Source organism: Chrysochloris asiatica, unplaced genomic scaffold (assembly GCF_000296735.1).
Source record: "Chrysochloris asiatica unplaced genomic scaffold, ChrAsi1.0 scaffold00002, whole genome shotgun sequence".
NCBI lineage: Eukaryota > Metazoa > Chordata > Mammalia > Afrosoricida > Chrysochloridae > Chrysochloris > Chrysochloris asiatica.
In genome coordinates this window covers 21,728,520-21,741,662 of record NW_006408520.1, presented here as the reverse complement: position 1 = coordinate 21,741,662, position 13,143 = coordinate 21,728,520, and positions in this window count along the sequence as shown.

Below are 13,143 nucleotides of genomic sequence, written 5' to 3'. Positions count from 1 at the left end.
CTTATTTCCTTTTTTGTCTGCTTGTCCTGCTCCACAATCCCCGTTCAGGCCTTTTTTCTAGTTGTAAACAGTTCAGGGCTGGCTGTGGCCATTTGGTTTTAATTGGAAACTATCTCTTTAAATTTCAAGGAGATCTGTGCACATGAGCAGTAGAACCCTCCAAGGGTGGGGCTGGAGTGCCCACTAGCTCAGGCACCCCTATAGTCACCAGAATGGAGGTGGGCAGACAGCCAGGGACCAATGAACAGCTACCAAAAGAAAAGAATGTCCACACCTTTATCTCTGTGGTTCTGCCAGGTGTCTGTGGCTGCTCTGATCCCTCCCCAACTTGGTCTCACCCAAGATGGTGGCTCCTGGAGCAGCTGAGCATCCCAGACTAGAAAGCAATGGATTTCTTGCTTCTGCCACAAATTCCTGCAGCTGTGAGCCTTCCAACCTTCTAAATATTCCTTTATATGTGGTTCAGAGTTCTGGGACCATCCCTTGAGCTTGCTTGGTCAGGTATTCTGTGTTTTTGCTGGTGGAGCTCTTTACTGCACTTCCACCTGATTCACCATCTTGTTTGTTCTCTCCTCTTAATCTATTAAAGAGAGTAAGTTGTTAAGTGCCATTGAGTCAGTTCTGATTCATAGTGGCTTTGTATAGAGTTTTTGAGGAGCAGCTAGTAGATTTGAACAGCCAAGTTTCTGGTTAACAGTCCAGGCTTATTCTACCATGCCACACAATCAATTAAAATACACAGAGGAAAGCAAAGTTGGTAATTTAGGTTTCACTTGGAAACCAGTATACTTAAGGAAAAAAACAAATTAGTGTGCTCACTATTCTCAAGAAGTTTATTCTCCACTTAACTGTTAAAGAACCATCCAGTCATTTTGCTTCCTTGTTTACAGACCCATCCTGTTGCTTCCAGAACATTGCTCAAATTCCTTTACTCTGAAGCCAAGATCCTCTGTGATCCGGTGCTTCTCATCTCTGATGTCAGTTTGAATTATCCCCTTCCCCACTTCCTCCATCATGTGACTCTTTACAGGGGCTCCACAAGTATGAGAGGGAAACGTGGCCTCAGTGTTGTGGTCACAGTGGAAATGCCTCAGAAGACCAGATGACAAAAAGGCTCAGCACATCATTCACCAAGGCCAATTTTGTAGAAACCCAGAAGAGAGTATCCTTGGCCACCCTTTGGGATGTTTCTACACAGAGTCAGGGTTTCTCCACTTACCTGTGGCAAATGTTTGCTTCTTATCTTACTTTCTCGTGCTTGTTCTTGACCCACTGGTTTGCTGGAAGTGCTCTATTTGGCTTATGATCTATCCGTGTGGCTGCTGAAACCTCCATTCTCAGCTGTAGCCGAGGACCCAGGCTCATTTGCTCATATAGGGCAAATAAAAAAAGAAAACAAATAAATGGGCTACTGAGATGTGGACTACAGATAGAAGACTGTGAAGAGTAGAGGTGCAGTGAGGTTCGGGCAGCCATGACTGGGGCAGATGCTTTATCAGATCAGACCACCCCTCCATTGCAACCCTGCAGCTGCCACATATTCTGTGGTGCTGTAGGATCCACACTGGATTGCAAACCACAAGGTCAGCAGTTCAAACTCATGAGTGCTCCTTGGAAACCCTATACGGGGTTGCTATGAATTAGAACTGACTCAATAACACTTAACAACAACAGTTCTCTAAGAGAGTGGTCTTTTCCCTCAGCTTCCCTCAGGGCTCCTACTGAATTGATCTTGTGTATCTACCGTAAGTGCTAGGTTCACCCCAGACAATCCAGCTGCCTAATTGTCCATGACTTCTGTGTTAGTTAAAATTTTGTGTCAACTTGGCTTGGCCAGGATTCTCAGTGGTTTAACAGTTACAATGTAGTTACCACCTCCATGATGAGATCTACTATGTTACAATCAACCCCATGATGTGATCTGATGTGATCACCCCTGATCTGATGTAAATTTCCTATATGCTGAAAACCCTCACTTCTATGATGTTAATGAGGTTGGAAGCAATCTACAGGATTAGGTTGTATCTTCAGTTAATCTCTTTTGAGATATAAAAGGAGAGAGAAGTGAGCAGAGGAAAGGGGATATACTATCAGCAAAAAAGAAGAGCTGGGAATGGAATGTGTCACCTTTGGATCTGAGGTCTTTGCAGTGTGAAGCTCTTAGATCCAGGCAAAGATTGATGCTCAAGATTGATATACTGGAAGATCTCCAAGGCTGGGCCTCCAGATGATGATAGGAGACTTCAAAAAGTCCTTGGAAACTTTTCTGCAGAGTTGGTACTCTGAATTTGGACTTCTACACTTCTAAACTGTGAGAGAATGCATTTCTGTTTGTTAAAGCCATCCACTTGTGATCTTTCTGTTACAGAAGCATGAGCGAACTAAGGCAACTTTGTGATGCTTCACAGCTCTGCTCTGGATGGGACTGAGAACACCTTCCTAGATCAAAGATTGATTGATCTAGGTGTCACCCTCACCCACCCACAAATCATGCGAACAAGTGACTCAGACACCAAATGACTTTAGCAGCTTTACTAAATTTCCATTGTTTAAAGGTACTATATTTGTGGTAAAGGGCCTTGATGGTGCAATAGTTAAGTGCTCAGCTGCTAACATAAAGGTCAGTTGTTCAAACCCACTGTTCAAAATCCTGGAAATCTGCTCCCAGAAAGATTGTTGTTTGTAGTTAAGTGCCATGGATTCGGTCCCAACTCATAGCGACCCTGTGTAGGGTTTCCGAAGTTATGTACTTGGAAATCCTATGGGGGCAGTTCTCTCTGTCTGCCTCCTCTTGGGTTGTATGAGTTAAAATCAGCTTGACAATACACACTACCACCACTCTGGGTTGGCAATGTGTTAGTCCTTTATATGTGAGGGCGCTTCAGAACATTTGTGGGAAAATTCCATTATCCTTTCATTACATTTTCCCAAGAACTTTTTGAAGCTCCCTTGTACATTTCTGCTTTCAGACCACTCCGTCACCCTCAGAATAAGATGTTATCATCACTATTTTTCAGATGTGGGAGCTGAATCCTAGACTCAAGGTCCCAACAGCTAGAAAGAGATGGCACTGGGATGTTCTGTTCCATTAATACCAATCATGATAGTGCACTTACTATGTGCTGCTGTGGTACTGTGGATAAGCACTGGACAGCCAGGTCAGTTTGAACCATAAGATTGGTGGTTCACACTCACCAGCTGCTCCTTGGAAATGCTATACAGGGTTGCTATGAGTTGGAACCGACTCAACAACACTTAACAACTATGTTCTAGGTATTCTTATATGCACTTAAACCTCAAATTACTCCAAAAGGAAGGATTATTAGCTACATCTTAATGAGTAAAAATTAAGGCACAGATAGTAACCTACCTAATGTCACACAGCTAGTACAGTGGCAGAACCAGGATCAGCCCTGTAGGCTGACTCCATGAGGCATGGCCTCTCTAAGTTTTAGTGTCCTGAGGTTATTCACACAACACACTTTCATTGAGAGCCTGACTTGGGCCAGCTCAACACTAAGGCACTGAGAAAGCAAGGCAAAGGGGAAACAGGTCCCTGAACTTAACAAGTCTATAGTCAGGGGAGCAAGAGGCCTTCATAGGCAGGTGGAAAGTCATGTTTAACCACATCCCAAGGTTTACATTTATGAACCATAAGGAGTTCCTTTTTAGAAATCTTTACTATGCATAAGCCTCTGTGCTGTCAGGGAGGCTGAGAAATAGAGCCTGACTTTGACATTATCTCCTTAGATAGAAAGGAAATCTACAGTTATGTAGAAGCTAAGGAGAGCCAAGCTCTTGACACTGTCCAGCTCTGTGTGCAGAAACGGCAGCTTTTGACTAGAGTGGAGGATGACCATGAAAGCAAGGCCACGGGCTGCTCAGCTGCAAAATCGGAGCACCAGGTGTGTCCAGTCTATACCTGAGGCTTCCACAGTCAGCTGGAAGGTTTTGTCTAAGAATCTGTCCAATTGCCCCAGTCCCTTTGGACAAAGTCGTGGCTTGCTCAGACAATGGTCAAGGAGCTCCCTGGGCCAGAGACACTGGCCTAGGCATCAATTCTTCCTGGGGTCCTCTCAGATAGACAATCTCTGATTTGCAGTGATTGCTCGAATAAGAGCAAAAACTATGCAGCCTGATGGGAATCTAGCTGTGAGACCTGGGTAAGTTACTGAATCCTCCTACTTTATCCACGAAATGGTTATGTTATCCATACCATGTGGCTAGCAAGAATGAGGGTTAAACACAGCCATAATCTAAAACTCAGGGTCTGGCACATAGTCTGTGTTCAATAAATGTTGACTATTATTAAAATTGTAAACCCCAAGTCAACTAACTGTCAGTTCTTTTCTGAATCCTTCTGCCCTTCTCCTACATCTCTCCCCAATTAGTGCCTCACTTCTCTGGGTATGCAGTTCTTTATAAATATCTCTCCTATGACACTTACCACACTGAACGGTAATTATGTTTGACTGTCTCCTCAACTAGACTGTGAGCTATCATCTGGGAGCTGGGTCTTATCTGTGTACACCCAGCAGTGTCAGAAACTCTGTCTGTGTTCACCATTGGCTGGATTAGTTGATTAAATAGAATCTTATCCTCTTCTGCCTGGTGACTCCCTACACCACAGTCCTACCAACCAGCCTTCAGTGGAGGCCTGAGCAGATGAGATTGGTGTACCAGGGAAATGCTTCATCTGGAAACTCTCTTGGGCTTCATCCATCAGCAGTGGGACCCAGGTAAAGAAACAGATAGGAAATCACACCCTAGGCCATGTTTTCAGATGTAGCCAGTAGAAGTGTCAAGTTTTGCTTCCTTGACCTTTTGAATGCTTCACCTCCCTGAATTCCCTGTATTGCAATAGACTCCTACATGTTTTCCTTCTCCTTTAATTTCTCCTGCACACCAGTGTTCCTGAAACTTTCATGCATAGCAATCACCTGGGGATCTTGTTAGACTGCAGATTCTGGAGTGGGGCTGAGGGATTGCATTTCTAACAAGCTCCCAGGAGATGTGGATGGTATTCATGCCTCATTCAACCCTGGAGTACCACGGCTGTGTGCCACTGTCAGGATAATCTTCCTTATATGGAAGCAGGGTCATGCTACTGCAGTATATCTGAACAAACCCTTCACCAAAAGAGACATACAGATGGCAACTGAGCACATAAAAAGATGCTCCACATCATTAATTGTTAGTTGCTGTCGAACCAATTCTGACTAATGGAGACACCATGTGTTACAAAGTAGAATGGCATCATAGGGTTTTCTTGGCTGTAATCTTAATGTGGCACTGTGGGTTAATGCACTAGACAGCAAAGCTGTTTGAACTGCAGGGTTGGAGGTTCAAGCTCACCAGCTGCTCCTCGGAAACCCTATACAGGGTTGCTATAGGTCGGAATCAACTCGACGGCACTTAACAATAACAACAACAACAATTTTTTTTTTATGTTTTATTGTGAATTATGTGATAGTTTACGTGTGAGAACATTAGTTTTACATTCATCCTATTGTATATCATTTCATTACCATGGTTAAAATCCTTTCCATGTATCATCAACCAACCAAAGGGTATGCCCTGCAAGCCCGACCCTCAGTCGTCAGCACACAGCCCCTCTTTCTTTCTGGGTCTAGAGTCCCCAGCTGCTCCATCTCTCCACGGCTTTGTCTCTGCCTCCATCTCTGGCATAGGGTTTCGCACTGCGCTCTTTTCCCTTGATGGTTCCAGGGACTTCACCTCTTGGACTGCATAGTCAATCACTCCCTTCCTTTTGCTACAAAATGTCCAACTTTACATTCCCAACCCTCACAGTCAGTCCTGATAACAATTATTCACCATTGTACCACAAGGGATCTATCCCCATCTCTTTTCATCAGCCCCACCCAGGCAGATTGGATACTACTCAGTAGAGATTCTACTTTCCTCCACACCCTCTGGATCTAGGCTCCCTCTTGAAAGTTTGTAAGCCAGTCACTTCTTGCCTTTATAGTCCTCCACCCCCATTTTGGGTAGCCAATGTCCAAGTTTCCCATCCCTGTCTACTCTATGTATGGAGTGGGTGGGAATGATCCTTGGTTAAAGATTTGTTCCCTCTTTTGAGCTATTGCATCCATAGGTGTAGGTCAAGTTCATCAAATTGTATCAGATGACTCTTTTTTTCCCCTCTTCTTTCTTCTTCTAGTTGATCTGTGGTCATCCAGTCATTGAAGCCAAGTCAAGTGGGTATTATCTGCAAGTGTGGGTGTTCGTATGCATATGCCCTCTCTTCTTATCAGCTGGATGCATCATTCTCCACTGTAGTCCTCTGTGGCTATGTCACTTATTCTGAGCCCAAGAGTCCCCAGGTCTTGCCACACCGCTGGCCAACCAGGTCTCCACCCAGGTTCACAGGAGTCTATTGAATGAACAATAACTATCTTAATGGAAGTAGATCACCAGTTCTTTTCTATCACAGTATTGCTGCGTGGGTGTGAACATCCACCTTTAGGTTAGTTGTTGTTGTTGTTGTTAAGTGCCATCGAGTCAATTCCGACCCATAACGACACTGTATAGGGTTTTCAAAGAGCAGCTGGTGAGCTTGAACCACTGAACTTGCAGTTCAAACAACTTTACAGTCTGACGCATTAGCCCACAGCGCCACACCAGGACTCCAGTCAAGTGCAAACCGTTTGCACCACTTTAGAGACCTTATGAGTAGGTCATGCAAATTAAAACAATGATATTCCACCACACACATATTAAAATGACTAAAATAAACATTTACTGACAATGCCAAGTGCTGATAAAGATGCAAAACAATTGAAACTCTCATAGATTGTAGGTGGGAATGTAAAATGGTACTGCTGATAAATGCCCATAGGACACGCCACTCCCCCATAAGCCTCAATCTGAAGGCACTCAGCTCTAGTGGCATGGGTCAACAAGCCTAGCTTTCCCACTCAAGTGCCTGGAGGCACCCACTCTACAAACAGGCCTCCTGCCCACAGCCATTCAAATTTACTTGTTCTGTGGGCTGGGAAATGCACCGTTCTTTCATCCTCTTGCTCTTGCTTCTGCTGCTGGTATTCCTCTACCATTCCTCCCGTGTCACAGCTTTCTGGCCCTGGGCTGAGGAGGTTCAATGTGCAAGGAATTGTGGGATCTAAAGGATATGCTTCACTCTTGGCTTTTCTTTGATGGTAGTGAGATTTTCCCTCCTACTTCTGCGATGGCTTGTCTTATATTCATGCACAATTATAATGAACTCTGTTAACATCCACAGTTGAACTATGTCATCCTGTCAGTATTTTCTCCCACCTTGTCTTACCCAGACCCTGCAGGAAAAGTTGGTTGATGGGAGTTACAAAGACGAAGGCTAGAAGGGACGTGTTAATAATTTACTGCATCTGTCTTTTGATCTTGGTCTGTGTCATCTCATCCTCCTGGAATAACTTCTTCTCCAGCTGCACAACACAAAATACTGTCATCTATAAAGGTGCAAAAGGAGCTCTGTTAGCATAAGTGGTTATGAGTCAGGCTGTCAACCTCAAGGTCAGCAGTTGAAAACTACTAGTTGTTCTGTGAGAGAAAGATAATAAGGCTTTCTGCTCCCGTAAAGATTGACAGCCTTGAAACCCTATGTAGAGTCGCTATGAGTCGGAACGGACTCCACGGCACATAACCACCACCACCACATAAAGGTGCAGAGTTGTTACCGCTTCCTTAGTCACACCCCTTCCTCCAGCCCCACAATCTGGAAGGGCTGATGCCTTCATAGCATTTAGCTTCTTCACCTTTCCCAATTATCCTCCTGCTCTTTGCACATACCACGTTCATTGATATCTGTGCACACACACACACCCTTTGACTACTTGGAAAACTCCTATGCATCCTCTGGACCCAGCTAACAAGCCACTTCACATGATCCCTTCTCTGAATCTGCCCAAGCAAGGTTGGGTACCTTCTCCTTTCTGTGCCCTCAGCTCTTTGTTGATTTCTGAATTACAGTCTGGCTATCTGTACTGTATTTACCTGCGGATTCTATTATTATTATGTGGAAATATTCAGTGGTTGACTGCTAACAGAAAGGTTGGCAGTTTGGATCCACCCAGCAACTCCACAGGAGGAAATGCTGGCAATCTGCTTCCATAAAGATTACAGTTCTTCTCTGCCATACAGGGTGGTCATGAGTGGGAAATTACTGCATGGCAGCTAACACCAATGACAACATCATTATTGTGTAGCCTTCTCCACTAGACTTCGTTTGCTCACCCTGAGATGACTTGTTGTTGTGAAGTGCCATCGAGTCAGTTCTGACCCATAGCGACCCTATACAGGGTTTCTGAAGAGCAGCGGGTGAGCTTGAACAGCCGACCTTGCAGTTCAAACGACTTTGCAGTCTGGCGCATTAACCCACAGCGCCACACCAGGTCTCCTCCCTGAGATGACTGGAGGATAGAAATGGTGTCTTATTCATCTTTGAATCCCAGGACTTCTTACACAAAACAATAAATACAGGATAAGCAAATTTATGAATTTCTCCAGTACTATTCATTGCAGCTCTCTCTCAGTAGTTCAGTCATTTGTAAGGGTTTTGTTTTCTGGATGAAACAATCCTTTGGACAGGCAATTTTACTTAAACCCCAGTGCGCTCACAAGCAGAGGTGAGAAGACTGCAGCATTGGAAAGGCTCTAAGTGTGAGCCAGAGCCAGAGCCAGAGGCGCGCCCGGCACGCGTTCCTGTGCTCTGGCTGCCGCCACGCTCCTGGCTCCAGGGTCTAGGTGCGGAGAGAGACGGCCCCGCTGACAGGAGGAACTGTGTGGTGTCACCCGGCTCACTGTGATTGATTCCCCTGTTCTCACTCTGTCAGCAGAAGAGCTCTTCATGTCTGCACGCACGGGGCCTTTCTCTGGGGGAGGTGCCACCTTGGCAGGTCTGTCCTCCACTCACAGCCTCTCCCAGGGTATCACTGATAGCCGGCTCTTCATGGGCCAAGCAGGCACATAGGGAATGGATCCTGGGGGCTGGCTTCCAGGGTTACTCACCCTGAGATTATTGTTTGGGCTGAGACCAAGGACCCCAAATCCTTGACCAAGTTCTGCTATGAAGATGAGCCCAAGGGAGGTTCGCACACAGCCAAGGGAGCATAAATATATTCTTGATTGGGACTTTGGCCATCAGCCACCAAATACTATCCAGAGTTTTCACAGGCAGGTCTGGAGTCTCAGTGAAATTCTGGCTGAAGGTGGCCAACACTCTCATCCGAGATTTGAGATTTTACCACTGTAGGGTCCAAGGGAGAGTCCTGGTGTGGCGTTGCAGGATCAGCACTGGGCTGCTAACTGCAAGGTCAGGAGTTCAAACTCACTGCTCTTTGGAAACCCTAGACAGGGGCACTATGGGTCGGAACTGACTCCACAGCTCTTAACAACAACAAGGACAACAGGGTAAGAGGAAGGTAAATAAAAAAGAGAGGAGGGCCTATTTGCCCTGTGCAGGTGCCTCAGCCATCCTTCCCACTTGTGGACCCCATACCACCTTCTCTTGAAGAAGAGCCATGGGAAGGTCTCCACACAGGGTCCAGGAGGGTCCAACAACAATGATGTGGGGCGGAAAACACCCTGCAATGTGTACATGAACTCCCTGCTATGTAATTTATGGGGCCCAGGAAAAAATGAAAATATGGGACCCCCTTATTCAAAGACAGGGGAAAAAAAGTACCATGAAAGATACAAAAATAAAAAGTTTTTTTTCCTTTCTTCCCCACTTTCTATCTCCATTTGTTCTATTTATAAATAAGCAATTTAATGCCATTTTTAGGTAAAGAAAAATTGAAAATTTTAGGTTGTTAGCATGAATTTGATTATTCATCTTCTAAATTCAGATATGCTGTTAAGGGCCATTAGGTTGAATCATGACTTATAGTGACCCTGTACATGGTTTCCAAGGAGTACTCGTGGGTTTGAATCACCAACCTTGCGGTTAGCAGTTCAGTGCTTTATCCTACAGCACCACACCAGAACTCATTTAAATCGTATCTGAATCAACAAAATATACAAAATATTGTAGCTTGTGTAAGAATATTTTATTCTTGCCAGAACAGTGAAAGTGCAGCAACTATTTTTATTTCACATTTAGATATGTCATGTTCTACCAACATTCTTTACCTTTGACTCACTGATGAGTAAGGATGCACTGAAAAAAAAAAAAAAGGAACTTTGCCCTATATACTCATTATCAGTGAAAGTAGTTGGCAAATACAGGGAAGTAAAAGTGAATATGACAGGGTCTCTTGGATGTTTTTGTTTCCTAAAATACCATTGATTGTTTTCTACCTTTGACTTCAAAATTATTTGAATTAAGTTTTGTTTCAAACAGGAAGTGTGGCCTCTGAGTCTTGTCAGTGCCCAACTTTACTGAATGTGATGGTTAAGGTTTTGTGTCAACTTGACTAGACCAGGATTCCCAGTGGTTTGGCAGCTGGGATGTGGTGATTCCCTAAGATAGGCATAATTAACTCTATGATGATTGGCTATGAACAGGCATAGTTAACACTATGATGATTGATTGACTATGCGTAGCCAATCAATTGAAAGGATGTTTCCTTGGAGATGTGGCCTACTCCCAAAATAATGGATGTGCAGGAAAGACTTCCTCTTTTCTGCTGGGGACCTGGGACTCTACAACTGTGAGTAATTTCCTTGATAGAAACCATCTCTTTTTATATATACATATATCAATTTCACTGGTTTTGCTTCTCAGGAAAACCCAGCCTAAGACATTGAGTCATAGATGGAACACACTCATCGTGTCTTAATCAACTCCTAGGCCTGGTTGCTGTTGCTGTCAGGAATGTCAAGTCAGTTCCTACTCATGGCAAGGCTATATATAATAGATGAAAACACTGTTTAATCCTGCACCATCCTCACAATGGTTGCTGTGTGTGAGCATACTTTTGAAGCCACTGTGTTAATCATTTCATTCTGGGTCTTCCTCTTTTTTGCTGAGCCTCTACCAGGAATTGGTCCCTCCTCATGACATGTGCTAGATATGTGAACTGAACTCTCACCATTCTTGCTTCAAGGGTACATTCTGGCTGTACTTTTCCCAAGACAGATTTATTCTTGGAGCAGTCCATGGTAATTTCAATATTCTTTGCCAGTATTCTTCCCTGGTCTTCCTTACTCATTGTCGAGCTTTCACATGCATATGAAACAACTGAAAATACCATGGCTTGGGTCGGGGGCACTGTAGTCCTCAAAGTAATATCTTTGCTCTATAACATTTGAAAGAATTATTTTGCAGAAGATTTGCCCAGTACAATACATTATTTGATTTCTTGGCTGCTTCTTCCATGAGTGTTGATTGCAGATCCAAATAAAATGAAATCCTTGACAACACCAATACTTTGTCCATTTATCATGATGTTGTTTATTGGCCCAATTGTGGGATTTTTTTTTTTTTTAATGTGGAAGTGTAATCCATACTAAAGGCTGCAGTCTTTGATCATTATCATTAAGTACTTCTCTTCTTCTTCAATTTCAGTAAACAAGATTATATCATTCCTATATCACATGTTGTTAATGAATCTTCCTTCAATCCATATGCTGCATTCTTCTTATAGTTCATCTTCTTGTATTATTTGCTCAGCATACAGATTGAATAAATATGGAGACAACCCTGACATACACCTTTTCTTATTTTAAACTATCAAGGATTCCTTTGTTTTGTTTGAAAGATTGTCTCTTGATCTATGTACAGGTTCCTTATGAGTACAGTAAAGTGTCCTGGAATTCCTAGTCTTGGTAATGTTATCAATAATTTGTTATGATTCACACAGTTGAATGCCTTTGCATGGTCAGTAAAATTCAGGTAAACATCTTTCTGGTATTCTCTCCTTTTAGTCAAGAGTCACCTGACATCAGCAATGATATCCCTTGTTCCAAGTCTTCTTCAGAATCCAGCTTGAATTTCTGTTGTTGTTGTTATGTGCTGTGGTGTCAGTTCCCACTCATAGTGACCCTGTGTAGGGTTTCTGAGGCTGTAAATCTTTACAGGAGCAGAAAACCTCATCTTTCTCCCACGGAACAGCTGGTAGTTTCGAACTGCTGACCTTGTGGTTCACAGCCCGATTCATAACCACTACACTACCAGAGTTCCTTGAATTTCTAGCAGTTCCCTATTGATATACTGCTGCAATAGCTTTTTTGAATTGCCTTCTACAAAATTTTACTTATGTGTGATATTAATGATATTGATTGATAATTTCCCACATAATCATGCACAATCAGGACTGATTACTGCCATGTGTCTCTGAGTCCCTGAAGTTTCTCCTGTATTACTGTGCAGCTCTTTTCTCCAGAGAACATGATTTCACCAGGCTTGGTGGTGAGGCAGGGGAAGGGAGATGGGAAATATCAGACCAGACTCCAATGCTCTTTTCCACTTTCTGAAAGGCTCACATTTAAATCTCTTTAACCAGTAAAATGAGTTACCACCAAGTTGATTCCAACTCATGGTGACCCATGTATGTCAGAATAGAGCTATGCTTCATAGAGTTTCCACCAGCTAATTTTTCACAAATAGATTGACAGGTCTTTCTTCTAAGTCACCTCTTGGTGAACTTGAACTTGCAACATTTCAGCCAAGTACTTAACCATTTGCATCACCCAAGGACCATTCAGCAAAAAACAGTTTCAGACTCAGAAGGAAATAGGTTAAAGGGGAGACCCCCTAGTAAATGAGGGTTTTCTCTCTCGCTCGCTCTTTCTCTCTCTTACACACACACACACACACTCACCACACACAGGGTAACAATTTGTATTTTAATACCCTAGACAGAAGTCCCCTCCCCCTCTGATTCCTTAATTTACTGAGAATCATTTTCCTGTCTCCCCTCATGAGATTCCTGAAAGGTTATTATGGATATTATGCAGGACTCAAACACCTCTGTGCCAAGGTACTCCCTATCACATCATGTTGTTACATTTTCATCACAGCAGATAGCACTTTAACTGTTTATGTACCTGCTTAACATCTCCCCCATCATCCTGGAATATAAGCTATATGAGTGGGGGCCAGGTTGTGTTCTCGTGTTCCTTGTTATAACAGTCAAGAAATCAAGCATGATGAGCTATGGACAACACTGAGGAGAGGGACCATTC